This window comes from Anopheles coustani (genome assembly GCF_943734705.1).
Source record: "Anopheles coustani chromosome X unlocalized genomic scaffold, idAnoCousDA_361_x.2 X_unloc_68, whole genome shotgun sequence".
Taxonomy (NCBI): domain Eukaryota; kingdom Metazoa; phylum Arthropoda; class Insecta; order Diptera; family Culicidae; genus Anopheles; species Anopheles coustani.
In genome coordinates, this window is record NW_026525179.1 from 115,001 (window position 1) to 140,000 (window position 25,000).

The 25,000-nt window shown below is 46.1% G+C and overlaps 2 non-coding genes across 2 annotated transcripts in view; both read right to left on the reverse strand.

Moving 5' to 3' along the window:
* Positions 1–122, reverse strand: part of LOC131270856 (large subunit ribosomal RNA) — a 4,085-nt gene extending 3,963 nt beyond the window's left edge. The window contains exon 1 of the ribosomal RNA XR_009179859.1: positions 1–122. This exon is cut by the window's left edge and continues 3,963 nt beyond it. This is a non-coding gene — a ribosomal RNA (large subunit ribosomal RNA).
* A 487-nt stretch (positions 123–609) lies between these two features.
* Positions 610–764, reverse strand: LOC131270863 (5.8S ribosomal RNA). The gene has a single exon (XR_009179864.1). It is a non-coding gene; the product is annotated as a 5.8S ribosomal RNA (ribosomal RNA).
* Between the last annotated feature and the right edge of the window lie 24,236 nt (positions 765–25,000).

Here is a 25,000-nt window from a genome sequence, read left to right on the forward strand (position 1 = left end):
CCCCTACGTGCTGAGCTTCTCCCGTTTCGCTCGCAGCTACTCAGGGAATCCCGGTTGGTTTCTTTTCCTCCCCTTATTAATATGCTTAAATTCAGGGGGTTGTCACACATGAACTGAGGCTTATGTACCTTGCGGTTGTTATCGTCACATCTGGCTTGCGACTACTTTGTTTCAATGTCCAATATGTACCGTTGGACTCGGTTAACGGGCTGTTAGCCCGCGTGTGGTTTAACTCACTGATACCTTCCATTGCCCATACGCTAGTTTGTTTGTGTTCCTTTGGTCAACTTCCATACTTGAATCATTTGTGCTACCGCTGCTGCTTCGACGCTACTTTGACATCTTCGCTTCTATTTAAATAAATAAATAAGCTGAAGCTAGACATCAGTAAACACCACCACAGACACCACAAGCACGCCTTCTCCTCGTACTTCCGCCTCACGCGGGAACACGGACGCTCTAAATACTTCGAATTCCAATGCCAGTATATTGTAAACCACGGGTTCTTTAATGCTAGCGGGTCGTCGCGACCCTAGTTAACATCATGGTGCACGTCTCGTGACGGGTGTCACGGCGTAGTTAAATGTATGCGATACATTTCTCAAATATAAGCGCTCAGTCATCTGTACATCATGGTAGGTTCCCACGACGTGCAATATGCGTTCAACTTATCAATGTTCATGTGTCCTGCAGTTCACATTATGACGCGCAGTTAGCTGCGGTCTTCATCGATCCATGAGCCGAGTGATCCACTGCCGAGGGTGACTAACTTGCGTAAGCCGCCGCTGTGCGCGTATACCCGTTCCCCGTAGGGAGGAGCAAGCCGCCGCTTAGAGACGAAGCATAAAGTGTCCTCATTCCACATAGGGCAAGCTGGATGAATCCATTTTACCCAGGACGGCCGAAGCGGCGTGGACCAGGGGAGAACTGAACCTTATACTTCACACCACAGTAAGTCTACGTGTCCTCTTCCACATAGGGCAAGCTAGAACTAACTATCTTACCCAGGACTGCCGAAGCAGCGTGGACCAGGGGAGGAACACACTTTTCATGGAAACGTAAGGCATCCATGACTGCCATAACGTAAGCCGCCGCTGTGCGCGTATACCCGTTCCCCGTAGGGAGGAGCAAGCCGCCGCTTAGAGACGAAGCATAAAGTGTCCTCATTCCACATAGGGCAAGCTGGATGAATCCATTTTACCCAGGACGGCCGAAGCGGCGTGGACCAGGGGAGAACTGAACTTTATACTTCACACCACAGTAAGTCTACGTGTCCTCTTCCACATAGGGCAAGCTAGAACTAACTATCTTACCCAGGACTGCCGAAGCAGCGTGGACCAGGGGAGGAACACACTTTTCATAGAAACGTAAGGCATCCATGACTGCCATAGTGCGTAAGCCGCCGCTGTGCGCGTAAACCCGTTCCCCGTAGGGAGGAGTCAAGCCGCCGCTTAGAGACGAAGTATTAAGTGTCCTCTTCCACATAGGGCAAGCTAGAATGAACTATCTTACCCAGGACCGCCGAAGCAGCGTGGACCAGGGGAGAACTGAACTTTATACTTCACACCACAGTATTGAGTAATGTGCCCTCTTCCACATAGGGCAAGCTGGAATGTTCCATTTTACCCAGGACGGCCGAAGCGGCGTGGACCAGTGGAGGACTACACAATCATGAGGTTTGATATCGACTTGTGTGTTTCAATAGGGTACCGATGGTATGTTTTGAACCGATTTGATTTAGCCATTCTGAAGTCATCACTTGGTTGAAGCGCTGAACTAGGGAGGGGCATCGTTTACATATATATTGGTTTTTGCATGCTCTACTAGGTTAATGTCATGAGGTTGGCTATCGAGCATGCCCAAGTGATGACTTGATTGTGTGCTTGCTTGAATTCTTCACATTTCATACCATCGGTTAGTTGTCGAATCATTCCTCGATCATAACCTTCGTTCTTGGTTCATGTATGCTCTCTTCCACATAGGGCAAGCTAGAATTAACTATCTTACCCAGGACCGCCGAAGCAGCGTGGACCAGGGGAGAACTATACTTTGTCTTGTATGCCCTCTTCCACATAGGGCAAGCTAGAATGAACTATCTTACCCAGGACCGCCGGAGCAGCGTGGACCAGTGGAGGACTATACTTTGTTCATTACACCACAGTATTAAGTATGGTGTCCTCTTCCACATAGGGCAAGCTAGAATTAACTATCTTACCCAGGACCGCCGAAGCAGTGTGGACCAGGGGAGGACTATACTTTATACTTCACACACTAGCCATATTGAAGTCATCACTTGGTTGAAGCACTGAACTAGGGCGAGTCTATCGTTTACTTTGCATTGGGATAATACGCTGCATGCTCTCTTAGGTTAATGTCATGTGGTTGGCTATAGAGCATGCCCAAGTGATGACTTTGTTTAAAGCTCAACAGGTAGAGTATTATGTCCTCTTCCACATAGGGCAAGCTAGAATTAACTATCTTACCCAGGACCGCCGGAGCAGCGTGGACCAGGGGAGAACTATACTTTGTCTTGTATGCCCTCTTCCACATAGGGCAAGCTAGAATTAACTATCTTACCCAGGACTGCAAAGCAGCGTGGACCAGTGGAGGACTATACTTTGTTCATTACACCACAGTATTAAGTATGGTGTCCTCTTCCACATAGGGCAAGCTAGAACTAACTATCTTACCCAGGACCGCCGAAGCAGTGTGGACCAGGGGAGGACTATACTTTATACTTCACACACTAGCCATACTGAAGTCATCACTTGGTTGAAGCGCTGAACTACGGCGGGGTAATCGTTTACAGGTTATAATCATATAGCTGCATGCTCATTAGTAGATAATGGAATATTGTATGGCAATATGAGCATGCCCAAGTGATGACTTTGTTTCAAGCTCAACAGGTAGGGTATTGAGTCCTCTTCCACATAGGGCAAGCTAGAATGAACTATCTTACCCAGGACCGCCGGAGCAGCGTGGACCAGTGGAGGACTCTATACTTTATACTTCACACCACAGTATTGAGTACTTCTTGCATAAAGCCCCTAATGAGAACCACGAGGGCTCTCTCAATGTAGAACCACGAGGGCTCTAGTACCGATTCTCTCGGTACGGCTTGGTCCGTGTTCCTTTATGCTTGTACTCTTAGAAAGTCTCAACCCGGAGGTCTTGACTTTGATTGTCATAGTTGGACTACGACGGGGCATCCGACCATTGCTGATCGAACACCCCTGATTCACCATCTTTCGGGTAGGCGGTACGCGTACCTCCGGACGCGGAAGTCTCAACCCGGAGGTCTTGACTTTGATTGTCATAGTTGGACTACGACGGGGTATCCGACTCATCGAATACCCCAGAAGCACACCATCTTTCGGGTAGGCGGTACGCGTACCTCCGGACGCGGAAGTCTCAACCCGGAGGTCTTGACTTTGGTTGTCATAGTTGGACTATGACGGGGCATCCGACCATTGCTGATCGAACACCCCTGTTACACCATCTTTCGGATAGGCGGTGCGCGACACCACCGACGCGGAAAGTCTCAACCCGGAGGTCTTGACTTTGTATTGTTGGATAGTCCTCTTCCACTATAGGGCAAGCTGGAAATATTCCATTTTACCCAGGACTGCCGAGGCAGCGTGGACCAGGGGAGAACTTCACGGAATCTTCAGGCATCCATGATTGCCATAGTGCGTAAGCCGCCGCTGTGCGCGTCAACTCGTTCCCCGTGAGGAGGAGTCTAGCCGCCGCTAAAAGACGAAGCATTAAGTGTCCTCATTCCACTATAGGGCAAGCTAGAATTAACTATCTTACCCAGGACCGCCGAAGCAGCGTGGACCAGGCGAAGACTATACTTTATACTTCACACCACAGTATTGAGTACGACTTGCATAAAGCCCCTAATGAGAACCACGAGGGCTCTCTCAATGTAGAACCACGAGGGCTCTAGTACCGATTCTCTCGGTACGGCTTGGTCCGTGTTCCTTTATGCTTGTACTCGCGGAAAGTCTCAACCCGGAGGTCTTGACTTTGATTGTCATAGTTGGACTACGACGGGGCATCCGACCATTGCTGACCGAACACCCCTGATTCATCATCTTTCGGATAGGAGGTGCGCCCACCTCCGACGCGGAAGTCTCAACCCGGAGGTTCAACCTTAGAGTTTTTCCCATTTAAAAGTTTTTCTCTTAGCCATACTGAAGTCATCACTTGGTGAACGATTGAACTAGGGCGGGTTAATCGTTTATAGGTATCATGTGGTTTGCATGCTCTCTTAGGTTAAGGTCATGTGGTTGGCTATCGAGCATGCCCAAGTGATGACTTTGTTTCACGCTTGCTTGATTTCTTCATGATTCCCTGTTATATAGTGTAATCATTCGAGAACAGGGAATCTTTGGTTTTGCTCAACAGGTATTGGATGTCAACTTGGTATCTAGATCGCATTAAGTCTCAACCCTTAGGTTCGGACTTGTATAGTGACATCTTGTTACGGTCTTGAGTCTCAACCCGCAGGTTCGGACTACTTAGTGTTTGATCGAATATAATATGGCAACTTGTGCCTAAGTCTCAACCCGCAGGTTCGGACTTCTGTTTATTTGGCCAATGTATGTATAAGGCAACTTGTGCCTAAGTCTCAACCCGCAGGTTCGGACTTGTGTATTTGTTCGAAGTCATGTATAAGGCAACGTGTGCCTAAGTCTCAACCCGCAGGTTCGGACTTGTTAGTGTTTCGTCAACTTTCATATGGCAACTTGTGCCTAAGTCTCAACCCGCAGGTTCGGACTTGTGTATTTGTTCGAAGTCATGTATAAGGCAACTTGTGCCTAAGTCTCAACCCGCAGGTTCGGACTTGTGTATTTGTTCGAAGTCATGTATAAGGCAACGTGTGCCTAAGTCTCAACCCGCAGGTTCGGACTTGTTAGTGTTTCGTCAACTTTCATATGGCAACTTGTGCCTGAGTCTCAACCCGCAGGTTCGGACTTCTATAGTGTTTCGTCAATTATCATATGGCAACTTGTGCCGAAGTCTCAACCCGCAGGTTCGGACTTCTGGAAGGATCACTTGGCCACTAATGATCCTTCCGCAGGTTCACCTACGGAAACCTTGTTACGACTTTTACTTCCTCTAAATCATCAAGTTCGGTCAACTTCGATAAAGCAGACGCGGTTCACGAGGATCCAGCGAACGATCATCTCCAAAGACCTCACTAAATAATCCATCGGTAGTAGCGACGGGCGGTGTGTACAAAGGGCAGGGACGTATTCAACGCTGGCTGATGACCAGCACTTACTAGAAGTTCCGAGTTCATATGGACCATTGCAATCCATAATCCCTACTAAGTGAGTATTTGAGTGATTTCCCGTTCCTCTCGGAATAGGAGACACGCTGCTACCCACATTGTAGCACGCGTGTAGCCCAGAACATCTAAGGGCATCACGGACCTGTTATCGCTCGATCTCATTTTGCTAAACACAAATTGTCCTGCTAAGCAGCGTACCGTAAGTGCACTTGCGCACACGAACAGCGAAGGTGTCAGGTCATACTCCACCGAAAGGTCCTAACCCGTTCCAATCGGCATCGACGCATTAACGCTGACTGCGTTCTAGTTAGCATATGTGAGTCACGTTCGTTATCGGAATTAACCAGACAAATCAATCCACGAACTAAGAACGGCCATGCACCACTACCCTTAAATTTGAGAAAGAGCTATTAATCTGTCTCACCTCCATAAGTTCGGACCTGGTAAGTTTTCCCGTGTTGAGTCAAATTGAACCGCAAGCTCCATTTCATTGTGGTGCCCTTCCGTCAATTCCTTTAAGTTTCAACTTTGCAACCATACTTCCCCCGGAACCTGACTTTGGTTTCCCGGAAGCTACTGAGAGCACCTGGTTGTAGCGTCTCCCAATTGCTAGTTGGCATCGTTTACGGTTAGAACTAGGGCGGTATCTAATCGCCTTCGATCCTCTAACTTTCGTTCTTGATTAAAGAAAGCATCCTTGACAAATGCCTTCGCTTTAGTTAGTCTTACGACGGTCTACGAATTTCACCTCTCGCGCCGTAATACTAGTGTCCCCAACTACTTCTGTTAATCATTACCTCCGGTCTGAGTACAAACCAATGAAAGATTAGACCAAGGTCGTATTCCATTATTCCATGCAAGATTATTCTAGGGCGTTTGGGCACCCTGCTTTAAGCACTCTAATTTGTTCAAGGTAAACGTGAGCGGTCGAGCTCTATGTTACACTTGCACCCGTTGAAGGGCACACCATGACACAGACTTGGTGCCCTACCACACCATTGAGTCGCAACCAGATTCCGACTTGGCCCACCGACCACGGGTTGACCGGGTCGGCGGAGCCGGACTGTGTTGGACAAGTATCAACTTCGAACGTTTTAACCGCAACAATTTTAATATACGCTAGTGGAGCTGGAATTACCGCGGCTGCTGGCACCAGACTTGCCCTCCACTTGATCCTCGTAGAAGGATTTATGCTCTACTCATTCCAATTATGAAACATCATTAAAGAGTTTCATATTGTTATTTCTCGTCACTACCTCCCCGTCCCGGGATTGGGTAATTTACGCGCCTGCTGCCTTCCTTGGATGTGGTAGCCATTTCTCAGGCTCCCTCTCCGGAATCGAACCCTGATTCCCCGTTACCCGTTGCAACCATGGTAGTCCTCTATACTACCATCCATAGTTGATAGGGCAGATATTTGCGAGATCTGTCGTCGGTGCGAGACCATACGATCAGCATCATTATCCAGACTTCAACTCAATGACACGGAGAACCCGCGATTGGTTTGACTAATAAGTGCACCAGTTCCCGCGAGGGTCCTGGCATGTTGCATGTATTAGCTCTAGATTTTCCACAGTTATCCAAGTAACTAGGTTGATGATCTCGTAAATTATAGCTGTTATACTGAGCCTTATGCGGTTTCACATTAAATCTGTTTGTACTTAGACATGCATGGCTTAACCTTTGAGACGAGCGTATATTACTGGTAGGATCAACCAGAATTCCGACTTTGCGTTCGAATGTTCATTGTCCCATTGCACCCGGAGGAGCAAACACCACGTTCTATATGTTGTCAAGTCCGGTAGCACACGGGAGGCGAGCCCCCGTGCGAACCTCATTGCCCTCGTATCACACACACCCGATGCACCGGACAGGCACTTGAGCGGCATTCGACTCCGCTAAGCGCACGTGCGCCCGATTGTGCATGCGCTGACGGGGCCTTCATACCCCTACCACAGCGACCTTATGCCAAACTTCCATGAATACTTAGGTGAGCTGACAAGGGCCTTCATTTCCCTACCATCAACTAAAGGACACGCTAGGCGCGTCCGATCATTGCAACTGCGGGGCTTTCATACCCCAATCACCACAGTACGCAATTCACCAGAGTTTAATCACAACCCCCCCGGACATGGCACACTATTAACTTGCAACAAAACTTAGTGTGTGCCGGGCACATCGGTTCCACAAAATCATTCCCGATGTACCCCAATTGGGGTTGTGAACGCATCCATGGTCCTCTGACACACCCAACCAAGCGTGGATACTACATACCTCAAACACCCAGTACACTAACAGACAAATCAATATATGGTTGCTTTCCCCCAGACATTTGCCAATCACTTGGCACCCGGACGGGAACTCGCTCCTGATTGCGCCATTGCCACCCATTTGCCAAGAGCGAGTTCTGTATGTAGATTTCATTTGGAAAGACAACCGTGTACTGGATATTCTATCCGACGATTACAGATGACGAGTACGAGACTCGACTACACTCACGGATAATACATTTTGGGTCGAGATTGCTTTCGGGGTTTTCGATTGGTCTTGCGCTTGTAAACGTATAACTTTGACTTGTGGTAACCTCGGTATGTTAGTCGATCACGTGGTTGTGAACTGGGTAAGGGTGGGCAATCTGTTCACTTGCACTCTGGGTAGGAATATGGTGAGCGCTATAGGTTAAAGATCATGGTATGGTTCCATCGTGATGACTTTCGCTAGATAGTAGTATGTTTGGATAGTTATAACGTTTTTGGCCATTTGTTCATAGTGTTCGGTCCATTGAGGAATTCGATTGGTCTTTGCTTCACACACGTGGTCGATCACTTGGATGTGAACTAGGGTGAGATTAAGGTGTTCACTAGTGCTCTTCGGTTTTGGATCAGTAATGAGCACTTGATTGGTTTCGCATAATATGTATCCATAGTGATGACTCTTTCCAGCTTAAGATTTCGTTACCAGTTTCGAATCCTCCCCACGTTCGCTTTTACTTGGTTAGGTTTTCGAGTGTAGATTTGAAAGCAATCTCATGTATGTATCCCATCTGATATAAGCCACTGACAGTTCATGTCACCTCGTTCAACTCTCGCTGGGTCACAGAAGTATGTTACTGCGCCCATTATCCCTACTCGGATAGGTTCGGTTCGTTCGTTTTATACTACGGTGAGTAAACTCAATTTGTGCATCGCATAGCCATGGAAAGCAAGCTTTCGCGGGCCTCTTCGACTGTTTTGATACGAGCTGTGCCCGTGATGCTTGTCATCCCAGGATACTAGACCCCTTTGGACGACCGCATGACCATCAGAAAGTAAATTCCACGTTCGGTTTATTTGCTACTTCCACCGTTCTAGTACTATGGGGTTGGAACCCCTAACATAAAGTATCTATGTAGAACCACGAGGGCTCTCAATGTAGAACCACAAGGGCTCTAGTACCGATTCTCTCGGTACGCTTGGTCCGTGTTCCTTTATGTTTGTACTCTTGTGTGTATAAAATTCATGTTCGATTTGGGATATTTGCTACTTTCACCTGTGCGCTGTGTATAACTACGGAGAAACTCAATTTGTGCATCGCATAGCCATGGAAAGCAAGCTTTCGCGGGCCTCTTCGACTGTTTTGATACGAGACTGTGCCCGTGATGCTTGTCATCCCAGGATACTAGACCCCTTTGGACGACCGCATGACCAACAGAATGTAAATTCCAGTTCGTTTTTGGATATTTGCTACTGTCACCGTTTGAGTACTATGGGGCTTGAACCCCTAACATAAAGTCTTTGTGTAGAACCACGAGGGCTCTATAGTACCGATTCTCTCGGCACGCTTGGTCCGTGTTCCTTTATGTTCGTACTCTTGTGTGTATAATATTCATGTTCGGTTTGGGATATTTGCTACTGTCACCGTTTGAGTACTATGGGGCTTGAACCCCTAACATAAAGTCTTTGTGTAGAACCACGAGGGCTCTATAGTACCGATTCTCTCGGCACGCTTGGTCCGTGTTCCTTTATGTTCGTACTCTTGTGTGTATAATATACATGTTCGGTTTGGGATATTTGCTACTTTCACCTGGGTCCCGTTCTTCATACAAGTCTGCCTTGCTAATGTGGTAACTTTATAGTGTAGTTCTGACATCCCAATTTTGGGACTTAGCCGATTTTTCATGAATTTCCATATGACCCATAGGGTCCCTTTCTTCATACAAGCTTGCCTAGGGCGATCGGTCAAAACTTGTCTTACTATTCGATTGGTCTTCGCAGTTTCACCCTAGGCAATTCGCCTAGGTCTGTCTTCTTGAGGAGGCCAAAACCCGAAATAAGGAGGTCTGGCCGACCCTGAAACCTCCCCTGTCTTAACTACACTAACCCGATTTTTCAGGGTCCTCAGCGCCATACAACTTTGCCTAGGTCACTTATACTCTTGACTTAGGCCATCTGACTTGGTCCGTGTTTCTTCCTAGGGTTCACCTAGGTACTTTGCCTTGCTTGATGTGGTAACTTTTTAGTGTAGTTCTGACATCCCAATTTTGGGACTTAGCCGATTTTTCATGAATTTCCATATGACCCATAGGGTCCCTTTCTTCATACAAGCTTGCCTAGGGCGATCGGTCAAAACTTGTCTTACTATTCGATTGGTCTTCGCAGTTTCACCCTAGGCAATTCGCCTAGGTCTGTCTTCTTGAGGAGGCCAAAACCCGAAATAAGGAGGTCTGGCCGACCCTGAAACCTCCCCTGTCTTAACTACACTAACCCGATTTTTCAGGGTCCTCAGCGCCATACAACTTTGCCTAGGTCACTTGCACTCTTGACTTAGGCCATCTGACTTGGTCCGTGTTTCTTCCTAGGGTTCACCTAGGTACTTTGCCTTGCTTGATGTGGTAACTTTTTAGTGTAGTTCTGACATCCCAATTTTGGGACTTAGCCGATTTTTCATGAATTTCCATATGACCCTAAGGGTCCCTTTCTTCATACAAGCTTGCCTAGGGCGATCGGTCAAAACTTGTCTTACTATTCGATTGGTCTTCGCAGTTTCACCCTAGGCAATTCGCCTAGGTCTGTCTTCTTGAGGAGGCCAAAACCCGAAATAAGGAGGTCCAGCCGACCCTGAAACCTCCCCTGTCTTAACTACACTAACCCGATTTTTCAGGGTCCTCAGCGCCATACAACTTTGCCTAGGTCACTTATACTCTTGACTTAGGCCATCTGACTTGGTCCGTGTTTCTTCCTAGGGTTCACCTAGGTACTTTGCCTTGCTTGATGTGGTAACTTTATAGTGTAGTTCTGACATCCCAATTTTGGGACTTAGCCGATTTTTCATGAATTTCCATATGACCCATAGGGTCCCTTTCTTCATACAAGCTTGCCTAGGGCGATCGGTCAAAACTTGTCTTACTATTCGATTGGTCTTCGCACTTTCACCCTAGGCAGTTTGCCTAGGTGTAGCTTCTTGAGGAGGTCAAAACCCAAAATAAGGAGGTTCAGCCGACCCAAAAACCTCCCCTGTCTAAACTACACTAACCAGATTTTTCAGGGTCCTCACCGTCATACAACTTTGCCTAGGTCACTTGCACTCTTGACTTAGGCCATCTGACTTGGTCCGTGTTTCTTCCTAGGGTTCACCTAGGTACTTTGCCTTGCTTGATGTGGTAACTTTTTAGTGTAGTTCAGACATCCCAATTTTGGGACTTAGCCGATTTTTCATGTATTTCCATATGACCCTTAGGGTCCCTTTCTTCATACAAGCTTGCCTAGGGCGATCGGTCAAAACTTGTCTTTCTATTCGATTGGTCTTCGCACTTTCACCCTAGGCAGTTTGCCTAGGTGTAGCTTCTTGATGAGGCCAAAACCCAAAATAAGGGGGTTCGGCCGACCTAAAAACCTACCCTGTCTAAACTACACTAACCAGATTTTTCAGGGTCCTCAGCGCCATACAACTTTGCCTAGGTCACTTGTTCTCTTGACTTAGGCCATCTGACTTGGTCCGTGTTTCTTCCTAGGGTTCACCTAGGTACTTTGCCTTGCTTGGTGTGGTAACTTTTTAGTGTAGTTCTGACATCCTCATTTTGGGACTTAGCCGATTTTTCGTAAAATGCCATATGACCCATATGGGTCCTTTCCTTCATATAAGTTTGCCTTGCTTGGTGTGGTAACATTTGAGTGTAGTTCTGACATCATCATTTTCGGACTTAGCCGATTTTTCGTAAAATACCATATGACCCATATGGGTCCTTTCCTTCATATAAGTTTGCCTTGCTTGGTGTGGTAACATTTGAGTGTAGTTCTGACATCCCCATTTTGGGACTTAGCCGATTTTTCGTAAAATACCATATGACCCATCAGGGTCCTTTGCTTCATATAAGTTTGCCTTGCTTGGTGTGGTAACATTTGAGTGTAGTTCTGACATCCCCATTTTGGGACTTAGCCGATTTTTCGTAAAATACCATATGACCCATCAGGGTCCTTTGCTTCATATAAGTTTGCCTTGCTTGGTGTGGTAACATTTGAGTGTAGTTCTGACATCCTCATTTTGGGACTTAGCCGATTTTTCGTAAAATACCATATGACCCATCAGGGTCCTTTGCTTCATATAAGTTTGCCTAGCTTGGTGTGGTAACATATGAGTGTAGTTCTGACATCCCCATTTTGGGACTTAGCCGATTTTTCGTAAAATACCATATGACCCATCAGGGTCCTTTGCTTCATATAAGTTTGCCTTGCTTGGTGTGGTAACATATGAGTGTAGTTCTGACATCCCCATTTTGGGACTTAGCCGATTTTTCGTAAAATACCATATGACCCATCAGGGTCCTTTGCTTCATATAAGATTGCCTTGCTTGGTGTGGTAACATTTGAGTGTAGTTCAGACATCCCCATTTTGGGACTTAGCCGATTTTTCGTAAAATACCATATGACCCATCAGGGTCCTTGCCTTCATATAAGTTTGCCTTGCTTGATGTGGTAACATTTGAGTGTAGTTCAGACATCCCCATTTTGGGACTTAGCCGATTTTTCGTAAAATACCATATGACCCATCAGGGTCCTTTGCTTCATATAAGATTGCCTTGCTTGGTGTGGTAACATTTGAGTGTAGTTCAGACATCCCCATTTTGGGACTTAGCCGATTTTTCGTAAAATACCATTTGACCCATCAGGGTCTTTTGCTTCATATAAGTTTGCCTTCCTTGGTGTGGTAACATATGAGTGTAGTTCAGACATCCCCATTTTGGGACTTAGCCGATTTTTCGTAAAATACCATATGACCCATCAGGGTCCTTGCCTTCATATAAGTTTGCCTTGCTTGGTGTGGTAACTTGTTAGTGTAGTTCTGACATCCCCATTTTGGGACTTAGCCGATTTTTCGTAAAATACCATTTGACCCATCAGGGTCTTTTGCTTCATATAAGTTTGCCTTGCTTGGTGTGGTAACATATGAGTGTAGTTCAGACATCCCCATTTTGGGACTTAGCCGATTTTTCGTAAAATACCATATGACCCATCAGGGTCCTTGCCTTCATATAAGTTTGCCTTGCTTGGTGTGGTAACATTTGAGTGTAGTTCTGACATCCCCATTTTGGGACTTAGCCGATTTTTCGTAAAATACCATATGACCCATCAGGGTCCTTTTCTTCATATAAGTTTGCCTTGCTTGGTGTGGTAACATTTGAGTGTAGTTCTGACATCCCCATTTTGGGACTTAGCCGATTTTTCGTAAAATACCATATGACCCATCAGGGTCCTTGCCTTCATATAAGTTTGCCTTGCTTGGTGTGGTAACATATGAGTGTAGTTCTGACATCCCCATTTTGGGACTTAGCCGATTTTTCGTAAAATACCATATGACCCATCAGGGTCCTTTTCTTCATATAAGTTTGCCTTGCTTGGTGTGGTAACATTTGAGTGTAGTTCTGACATCATCATTTTGGGACTTAGCCGATTTTTCGATCCATACCTTATGACCCATAAGGGTCCTTTTCTTCATATAAGTTTGCCTTGCTTCATGTAGTAACATATGAGTGTAGTTCTGACATCCCCATTTTGGGACTTAGCCGATTTTTCGATCAATTCCATATGACCCATCAGGGTCCTTTCCTTCATATAAGTTTCCCAAGACTTAGTGTTTTTTACCTTTGGACACCAATATCACCCTTACGGGTATCTTTGATCTTCGCACCATGTATTGACCAAATGTAGGTCTTGCTATGCCAAACTTATAATTGTTCAACACCAAGTCTCTATCTTGAACCATTAAGGCTCTAACTTGCACCAATTGCTTGGTACTCTTGGTCCGTGTTTCATCGCATACTGACTTCTTGACTTAGTGCTTTTTTCCTTTGGACACCAATATCACCCTTGCGGGTATCTTTGATCTTCTCACTTTGTATTGACCGAATGTAGGTCTTGCCATGCCAAACATATAATTGTTCTACACCAAGTCTCTATCTCGTACCGCCAGCTCGGTACATTCGATAAACCTGCCCTTAAGGCACCCGGGACTTAGTCATTTTTTCACATTTTTCATGATTATGAGGCAACTTTTCTCGACTTTGTCACCTTATATCACCAAGATCCTTTCCCTTTAGCGCTTCACTCTGTTCGTATGATATTCAGCGCTGACTATCACCTTTCTATCGCTGAGCTCAACTTCTTATTCGGTGCCATAGAGCCAGAGATATTTGGTGTATGCTGTTATAAGGGAAGTTTGTCACTTTTTCAAAGGCCCACTTTGGGACGCCCATATCTCACCTTCACGTATCTTCGATCTTCTTGTCGTCTATGGACGAAACTTAGGTCTTGTATTGGCCAACTTATAAATGTTCTACGGCCAAGCCGTATCTCTTACCGCCAGCCCGGTATTCATGGACTTAGTCGGATTTTCGCCTCTCGTGGTAACAATTTCTGACTTTGACTCACAATAACACCCGAACGGTCACATGCTAGCGCTTTGCTTGGTAGGAATTATAGTTAGCGCTACCTTTTCTCTTTCCATCGATACCTTGTTCGTTCCATTCCATGCCATACAGCCGAAGTTATGATGTTTCCCGTTTTCCATATCATGTGGAGCTTATGCTCTGGGAAAACCATCTAACACCTGTACCACCCTTTTGGGTACCACCGATCTCGTCACTATGTTTGGGCCAAATATAGGTTATAACATGCCCAACATATAATTGTTCTACACCAAGTCTCTATCTCTTACCGCCTGCTCGGTATTTTACTCGTAAGTCCAAATTTCACAACTTGTACTTTTTGGCCCAATGTACTCGAGTTTCAATTTTGGTAACATTTTTCGACTTTGACACTTAATAACTTCCAAATCATGCTAGTTAGCGCTTTGCTTTCTTCTAGTCGTATCTAGCGCTGGGTGTTACCTTTCCAAAACATATCCTAGCTTTACAATCCATGCCATACAGCCGGAGCTATACGGTGCACAAGTCAAATCCATTTTAGCCATGTTTCATTTTTGCCAATTTTTGACCACTCGTATCACCCTTCCAGAGTGGTCCGATCTTCTCGCTGTCTATGGACGACTTTTAGGTCTCGTAGAGGCAAACTTATAAGTATTCTACGTCAACCCGCTATCTCTTACCGCCTGCTCGGTATTCTTGGTCTTGTGTGATTTTTGGAAATTTTGGTATTATTTTTCCACTTTGTCGCTTAATAACTCAGTTTTGCTCAACACTTAGCGCTTCGGTTGTTTGGGATTATAGTTAGCGCTAGGTTCGACCTTTCCAACACTGATCTTAGCTTGTCGATCCGTTCCATACAGCCTGAGTTATTCGCGATACCGTGTTTCAACCCATTTCTCAAGTCTCGTTTTGGTCCAACTTTGAACCAGCCATATCACCCTGATGGGTACCTCCGATCTTCTCGCTCTATATTGGCCAAAGTTAGGTCTTGTGGTAACGTACTTATGATTGTTCTACGCCGTGTTCGTAGCTCTTATCGTTCGCCCGCTATTTTCGATCATAAGGTGAATTTTCGCCTCTAAACCACCATTTTTCACCTTTGCCCTCTAATATGACCGACTTGCTCAACACCTAGCGCTTCGCTTGGTAGGACACATAGCTAGCGCTCGTCAAGACCTTTCCAACGCATATCCAAGCTTTCCGATCCGAGCCATACAGCCTGAGCTATAGGCGATACCGTTTTTCCCATTTTCTTGGTCACATGCACTTTAGGGTACCCCTTTTTGCCTTTGACCCTTAATACCTCCTCCGGGTCACTAGTAGGCGCTCAGCTTGGTAGGAAACATAGCTAGAGCAGGCCTTCACCTTTCCAAAACTGCCTCAAGTGTACCGATCCGACATCTAGAACCAAAGTTATGGTCATTCCTATCATGCTCTACTTTCATGGTCAACCTCCACCAAGCACCCCTAGGTTGGACCAACTTTCACCAACTCATCTCGAACCCCAAATTTGCTTCGACCTACTAGGTTTCCCTAGTAATGTGGTCAAAACATCCATTACAACACGACTGGTCTTTCTGGTGGTCGACCTAGGCGACTTTGTTCGACGACCACCACCCCATGGAACTAAAAGACGTCCCTTGATACGGACCACCGATACATTTTCCGGCCTGTCTAAACTACACTCATCGAAATTTTTTTGGGTCCCCACCGTCATACAAGTTTGCCTAGGTCAAGTTTTTCTTCCGGATCGGCCGCGGACCTCACTTTTCATTATCTAGGGAGGCCATAGGGCCCCAAAAGGGGTTTTTTAAAATTTTCGACACTTTCGACTTTGGTCGGATTTTTTCCGATTTTGGTCCGACCTAGGGACTTGGTGGTCCAAGGAGCCTCGGGACCAAACTTTTTTCTCAGGGGTCCCTACCTCCATACAACTTTGCCTAGGTAAATTTTTTGTTCCAAATCGACCGCGGATTTCACTTTTCAATATCTGGGGCTCGTGTAGAGTCCGAATATGAGGTTTTCTCATTTTTCGACATTTTCGACTTTTTTCGACTTTTTTCGGGTTTTTCGACCTAGGGGTCCGCCGAACAAATTTTGGGTCAAAAATTTTTATTGAACTAGTCGAAAGTACGCAAAAAGATAAGACTTTTTGCCGAAGACACCATGCCCCGGAACCGACTCCTTCCCCTTCAAAATTGGGGACAAACGTGATTTTTGAAACTTTTCCTTAGGGAGCCCAAGACTTAGAAAATTTTCAAATTCTCGATTTTTCGATTGCGAGCTAGCGCTTTGCGGTCTTCGGCAATGTTGTAGATCTCGACGAGATAAGACTTTTTGGTCAAGGGACATTTTGCCCTCCGACCCCTCCTTCCCCCCGCAAATCGCCCCCCAAAGTGCAATTTTTGCATTTTCACCTCTTTGCACGCACTGTTCGGCCCAAATGGCCACTTTCTATGGGTCTGAGCGCTTTGCGGTCTTCGGCAAACTTTTAGAGCGTACCAAGCCCTAATTATAATTCTTCTACACCACCTTCGTACCTCTTCATCCTTGGCCGCTATTCGCGTACCAAGGTAATTTTTGTTCATTTTGTCAACATTTTTCATCTTTGACTGCTTATATCGGCCTTGCCATGAACCGATAGCGCTTCGCTGTATTCTAACGTAAGTTAGTACTGCTCAATACCTTTCCAAATCATGTCTTAGATTGTCATTTGCTTGCATACAGCCGGAGCTATGAGCGATACCGTAAAAAGTACCGAAACTTGGAAAAATCCTTTGATCGCCCATATCCCCCCTTTGGGGGCCAGATATCGAAAAAAGTTCTGATTCAAAAAGTTGCGCATTAACGTGTTCTAGTTATGCCTAGAACATTTCACTTCGCTAGCTGGCCTGCAACTTAGCCGTAATTGGGATTTTAGGGTGTTCTTGGAGGGCCCATTTCCTGCGACTTGGTATCTTTTGGGCCCTATGTTTCTCTAATATCTCCACAAGTTTTCCAGATAGCCTTTTCAAACTTTCAGGGTGCCTAGAACACCTCAAGACCTTTCCAACGCTATGCCGTTTGCCTCGCTCGGACATCTACAGCCGAAGTTATTCGAGGTACACGGTACCTTACCCTGTTTTCTCAGTACTTGGTCGAAAATTTCGATCAGCCATATGACCGACTTGGACAACCCTGAGCGGGTTGGCCCCATATAACTAAACTTTTGTCTCTTGTAGGCAAACTTATAAATGTTCTACGTCAACTCGCTATCTCGTACCGCCTTGACGGTATACTTGGTCCAAGGGCCATTTCCAGCGACTTGGTCGCAATTTCGCTCTAAGTTTCGCTAATACCTTCGTCCGTGGACATGGTGATTTTTTGTTCGTATTTTTCCTTGATAGTCCCACTCAAGACTATTCCATACCAGAGCCAAGCGTCCCGCTAAGTGCCATACAGCCTGAGCAGTAATTCATGAAAGGTACCTCTACCAGTTTTTGCCATACTTGGGTACAAACTTTGTATCGCCCATATCTCCACTTTGGAGGCCAGCCAGCACCTTTGCCCCATATACTTTTTTCTTGGTCATACCATGCACTAAATATAATTGTTCTACGCCAACTTGCTATCTCTTCTCTAACTTGCCGTTATTCTTGGTCCAAGTCCCATTTCATTCGTTTTCGGACCCATTTTGCTATATGTTTCACTAATAGCTTCGGCCATGGACAAGCTGATATTCTGTTTGTATTTTTGCTTGATAGTCCCACTCAAGACCATTCCAAAACACACCGCAACTTGTCGCTCGGTGGCAAACTGACCGAGTTATAATTCATGAAAGATACCTCAACTTGGTACACCATGTGGTCGGCCCAAACCATATACCGACCAAACGACCGACTTGGAGCACCCTGACCGGGTTGCCCCCATATAATGAAAGTTGCGTCTCTACACGCCCAACTTATGAATATTCTACGCCAAGTCGCTATCTCTTACCGGTAAGCCGGTATTCACCTTCCAAGGGTGATTTTGGTCAAGTGCCATTTCCTGCGACTTGGTCCCCGAATTGGACCATCATCACCTAATATCTCCGTGGTCTTTCAACTCAGCCTCATGAAACTTTCAGGGTAGATAGGTCTCCCCGAGACCTTTCCAACGATATGCGCTTTGCCTCGCTAGGCCATCTACAGCCGAAGTTATTCATGGTACTTGGTACCTTACCCTGTTTTTTCCATACTTGTTCGTACTTGGGTACAAACTTTGAATCGCCCATATTTCCACTTTGGAGGCCAGCCAGCGCCTTGGCCCCATATACTTTTTTCTTGGTCATACCATGCACTAAATATAATTGTTCTACGCCAACTTGCTATCTCTTCTCTAACTTGCCGTTATTCTTGGTCCAAGTCCCATTTCATTCGTTTTCGGACCCATTTTGCTATATGTTTCACTAATAGCTTCGGCCATGGACAAGCTGATATTCTGTTTGTATTTTTGCTTGATAGTCCCACTCAAGACCATTCCAAAACACACCGCAACTTGTCGCTCGGTGGCAAACTGACCGAGTTATAATTCATGAAAGGTACCTCACCTTGGTACACTACGTGGTCGGCCCAAACCATAAACCGACCAAACGACCGACTTGGAGCACCCTGACCGGGTTGCCCCCATATAATGAAAGTTGCGTCTATTCACGCCCAACTTATGAATATTCTACGCCAAGTCGCTATCTCTTACCGGTAAGCCGGTATTCACCTTCCAAGGGTGATTTTCGTCAAGTGCCATTTCCTGCGACTTGGTCCCCGAATTGGACCATCATCACCTAATATCTCCGTGGTCTTTCAACTTAGGCTCATGAAACTTTCAGGGTAGATAGGTCACCTCGAGACCTTTCCAACGATATGCGGTTTGCCTCGCTCGGCCACCTACAGCCGAAGTTATTCATGGTACTTGGTACCTTACCCTGTTTTTTCCATACTTGTTCGTACTTGGGTACAAACTTTGAATCGCCCATATCACCACTTTGGAGGCCAGCCAGCGCCTTGGCCCCATACACATTTTTGTTGGTCATACCACGCACTAGTTATAAATGTTCTACGCAAGCTTGCTATCTCTTCTCCAACTTGCGGTTATTTTTGACTCAAGTCCCATTTCCATAGTTTTTGGTACCAATTTGCTCTATGTTTCGCTAATAGCTTCGCCCAAGGACTTTGTGATTTTTTGTTCGCATTTTTCCTAAATAGTCCCACTCAAGACTATTCCAAATCACTTCTTAGCTTGTCGCTCAGTGCCATACAGCCAGAGTTTTAATTCATGAAAGGTACATCACCTTGGTACACCACGTGGTCGGTCCAAACCATCAACCAACCATATGACCGACTTCGAGTCGAGCTAGCGGCTAGGCCCCGTATAATTAAATGCGTGTCTTGATGCGGGCTACTGACGGTCTGAACAATGTAGCTCGCTAGCTCGTCTCTAAACTTGTGTTTTGGTCGAATATTGGGTGTTCATGTACCACTTCGGGTAACATGGACTTTGGTGCAACTTTACCACTTGTGCACTTAATAACTTCCCGGTCATTCAAGTCTTTGCCTTCATACTTTCAGGGTAGTTAGGTCTCGTCGAGACCTTTCCATACATATGCCAAACTCATCGATCGGACATCTATAGCCCGAGTTATTCGCGGTACACCGTACCTTACCCTGTTTTTTCCTCAATTGGGTACAAACCTTGGAACACCCATATCGCCCCTTTAGAGACTAGCTGGCACGTTGGCCTCATATAATGATAAGTGCACCTCAACTAGGGCTACTGACGGTCAGAACAGTTCAACTTGCTAGCTCGGGCCCACACTTGTGTTTTTCTCGAATATATGGTTCAAGTGTGCCACTTTGGGCACTTTTGGACATTTTGTCCCCACACAACTTTCTTGCCTTGGTAGATAGGGTCTTGTGTTCTCGGGCAAAAAGATGCACCAAGATATGGTCTAACTTTCGTTCTTATACCGCAAAGCGCTATCTCCAACACCCGAGGAGATAGAAAGTGATTATGTTCGGTATATCGGTCTTCCATGGCCTACTATGGTAAGCCCCTGCAGGTATGCAACCGAAGGTGCTTGGTACATATATTTGGTGCAATATCGGTGCAAAGTAGGTGTTTCCTTGATCGGGCTATAACTTTCTTGGTTGATGTTGGATTGCTTTGCGGTCTTCGGGGGATAGTTAGGGAACATGTTGGCCAACATTTTCTTATTCCTCAGCCTGGCCGTACCTCTTACCGTCTAGGCGGTATTCATGCTCTAAGTTGGAACTTGTGTTCCATCGGGCAACTTTTCTGACTTTGACGCTTAATAACTTCCGTTCATATGCAGTCTAAGCTCTGCAACTCTCAGGAAAGCTAGTACTACTCATTTCCTTTCCATATCAGTCTTTGGCTTGTCGATCCGATGTCTACAGCCTTAGTTATTCACGTTCCCTGTGAAGGTAGGTTTTTGCCCATTTTACAGTTCATGTGGTAACATTCCCGGACTTTGCCGGCTTTCTCTTCATGTGGTAACTTGCTTGCTCATGTGGTAACTTGATAGTGTATTTCCGACAGACCCAATCTGGGACTTAGCCGATTTTTCTCTTCATATCATATGGATCCATCACTAGGCCATCTTGCTTGCTTGTGTGGTAACTTGATAGTGTATGTCTGACAGACCCAATCTGGGACTTAGCCGATTTTTCTCTTCATATTATATGAATCCATCACTAGGCCATCTTGCTTGCTTGTGTGGTAACTTGAAAGTGTATGTCTGACAGACCCAATCTTGGACTTAGCCGATTTTTCTCTTCATATCATATGGATCCATCACTAGGCCATCTTGCTTGCTTGCGTGGTAACTTGGAAGTGTATTTCTGACAGACCCAATCTGGGACTTAGCCGATTTTTCTCTTCATATTATATGAATCCATCACTAGGCCATCTTGCTTGCTTGTGTGGTAACTTGAAAGTGTATGTCTGACAGACCCAATCTTGGACTTAGCCAATTTTTCTCTTCATGTCATATGGATCCTTCACTAGGCCATCTTGCTTGCTTGTGTGGTAACTTGGAAGTGTATTTCTGACAGACCCAATCTGGGACTTAGCCGATTTTTCTCTTCATATTATATGGATCCATCACTAGGCCATCTTGCTTGCTTGTGTGGTAACTTGGAAGTGTATTTCTGACAGACCCAATCTGGGACTTAGCCGATTTTTCTCTTCATATCATATGGATCCATCACTAGGCCATCTTGCTTGCTTGCGTGGTAACTTGGAAGTGTATTTCTGACAGACCCAATCTGGGACTTAGCCGATTTTTCTCTTCATATCATATGGATCCATCACTAGGCCATCTTGCTTGCTTGCGTGGTAACTTGGAAGTGTATTTCTGACAGACCCAATCTGGGACTTAGCCGATTTTTCTCTTCATATTATATGGATCCATCCTTAGGCCATCTTGCTTGCTTGTGTGGTAACTTGGAAGTGTATTTCTGACAGACCCAATCTGGGACTTAGCCGATTTTTCTCTTCATATTATATGGATCCATCCTTAGGCCATCTTGCTTGCTTGTGTGGTAACTTTGAAGTGTATTTCTGACAGACCCAATCTGGGACTTAGCCGATTTTTCTCTTCATATTATATGGATCCATCACTAGGCCATCTTGCTTGCTTGTGTGGTAACTTGATAGTGTATGTCTGACAGACCCAATCTCGGACTTAGCCGATTTTTCTCTTCATATCATATGGATCCATCACTAGGCCATCTTGCTTGCTTGTGTGGTAACTTGATAGTGTATGTCTGACAGACCCAATCTGGGACTTAGCCGATTTTTCTCTTCATATCATATGGATCCATCACTAGGCCATCTTGCTTGCTTGTGTGGTAACTTGGAAGTGTATTTCTGACAGACCCAATCTGGGACTTAGCCGATTTTTCTCTTCATATTATATGGATCCTGGACTTAGCCGATTTTTCTCTTCATATCATATGGATCCATCACTAGGCCATCTTGCTTGCTTGTGTGGTAACTTGGAAGTGTATTTCTGACAGACCCAATCTGGGACTTAGCCGATTTTTCTCTTCATATCATATGGATCCATCACTAGGCCATCTTGCTTGCTTGTGTGGTAACTTGGAAGTGTATTTCTGACAGACCCAATCTGGGACTTAGCCGATTTTTCTCTTCATATTATATGGATCCTGGACTTAGCCGATTTTTCTCTTCATATCATATGGATCCATCACTAGGCCATCTTGCTTGCTTGTGTGGTAACTTGGAAGTGTATTTCTGACAGACCCAATCTGGGACTTAGCCGATTTTTCTCTTCATATTATATGGATCCTGGACTTAGCCGATTTTTCTCTTCATATCATATGGATCCATCATTAGGCCATCTTGCTTGCTTGTGTGGTAACTTGATAGTGTATTTCCGACAGACCCAATCTCGGACTTAGCCGATTTTTCTCTTCATATTATATGGTTCCATCACTAGGCCATCTTGCTTGCTTGTGTGGTATCTTGAAAGTGTATGTCTGACAGACCCAATCTCGGACTTAGCCGATTTTTCTCTTCATATAATATGGATCCGGGACTTAGCCTGTTATTAGGTTATTATATATGGATCCTGGACTTAGCCGATTATTAGGTTATTATATATGGATCCTGGACTTAGCCGATTTTTCTCTTCATATAATATGGATCCGGGACTTAGCCGATTATTAGGTTATTATATATGGATCCTGGACTTAGCCGATATTTCTCTTCATATAATATGGATCCGGGACTTAGCCAATTTTTCTCTTCATATAATATGGATCCGGGACTTAGCCGATTTTTCTCTTCATATAATATGGATCCGGGACTTAGCCAATTTTTCTCTTCATGTGGTAACGTATGCCAATCGCTCACAAGTCATGGGATAAGGGTACTTGTGTTCTTCCATCTTCTAAGTCCCGCACGGGGACATCGTGATCGCCCCAAGTCCGGAATAGCGCCAAGTCAAGCCCCACGGTGGCCGTGCAGGACCTGTTAGCGGCGGCCCCACTGACAGCACTAATCCGGACTTAGAAATTATATCTTTCTAATCGAACACCACACACGCAACACCACCATACCACCATCTCCTTGCAAGTACCTAAGTACCCGCAACTCCATGGTGAAGGCAATGTCACTCCATCACCAACCTCTTTGCATTGCAAGCACTTGCGTACCTACAACACTCCGAAGAAGGCAACGGCGCGCGATGCTCGACTCCACACACCACACCACACCACACCACCGATGGCCAGCCAGCCAGCCAGCCCAGCTAAGGGCTAACCCACCAACCAACCACCAATGGCCTAGGCCAGCCGGATCCCACCTTCAAGTCCAAGCACAGCCAAGTGCAAGTACCGCCAAGTGTTCACCAACCAACCATCACACCAGGTCAGCCGGCCAGTACCCACCTTCAAGTGCCATTACCCTCGGGTGCAAGCCCAATCAAGTGTTAACCAACCAACCCGGCCAAGGCAGCCAACAGGCCGGCACCCTACAGCACCGACCCGCCATCACCACCTCAACCGTTGACCATGCAAGTGGCCTCGGACAACAGGTGACACCCGAAGTACATCCGAAGAACGTATATCAAGTGTTTGCTCACCAAGTCCTCAACCAACCCCAAGTACCCGGAGGTACCCAGAGTGTTGGATCCGCCAACCCGTCCCGGCACTCCAAGTCCTTGCGAACCCAAAGTGTTTGCCCGGTAGGGCCATTGTATCACAACGCTTGCGACCATGCAAGTGGCCTCGAACAAGGTGACAGGGGTATCTTCACCAAGTTCTCAACCAACCCCAAGTACCCGGAGGTACCCAGAGTGTTGGGTCCGCCAACCACTACCAGCACTCCAAGTCCTCGCGAACATAAAGTGTTTGCCCGGTAGGGCCATTAGACCACAACGCTTGCTAACCATGCAAGTGGTCTCGGACAACAGGTGACACCCGAAGTACATCCGGAGAGTGTACAACAAGTGTTTGTTCACCAAGTCCTCAACCAACCCCAAGTACCCGGAGGTACCCAGAGTGTTGGGTCCGCCAACCACTACCAGCACTCTAAGTCCTCGCGAACCCAAAGTGTTTGCCCGGTAGGGCCATTAGACCACAACGCTTGCTAACCATGCAAGTGGTCTCGGACAACAGGCGATACCCGAAGTACATCCGAAGAGTGTATATCAAGTGTTTGTTCACCAAGTCCTCAACCAACCCCAAGTACCCGGAGGTACCCAGAGTGTTGGATCCGCAAACCCGTCCCGGCACTCCAAGTCCTTGCGAACCCAAAGTGTTTGCCCGGTAGGGCCATTGTATCACAACGCTTGCTACCATGCAAGTGGCCTCGGACAACAGGTGACACCCGAAGTACATCCGGAGAGTGTACAACAAGTGTTTGTTCACCAAGTCCTCAACCAACCCCAAGTACCCGGAGGTACCCAGAGTGTTGGATCCGCCAACCCGTCCCGGCACTCCAAGTCCTTGCGAACCTAAAGTGTTTGCCCGGTAGGGCCATTGAATCACAACGCTTGCTAACCATGCAAGTGGTCTCGGACAACAGGTGACACCCGAAGTACATCCGGAGAGTGTATATCAAGTGTTTGTTCACCAAGTCCTCAACCAACCCCAAGTACCCGGAGGTACCCAGAGTGTTGGATCCGCCAACCCGTCCCGGCACTCTAAGTCCTTGCGAACCCAAAGTGTTTGCCCGGTTGGGCCATTAGATCACAACGCTTGCTAACCATGCAAGTGGTCTGGAGTATAGGTGATACTGAC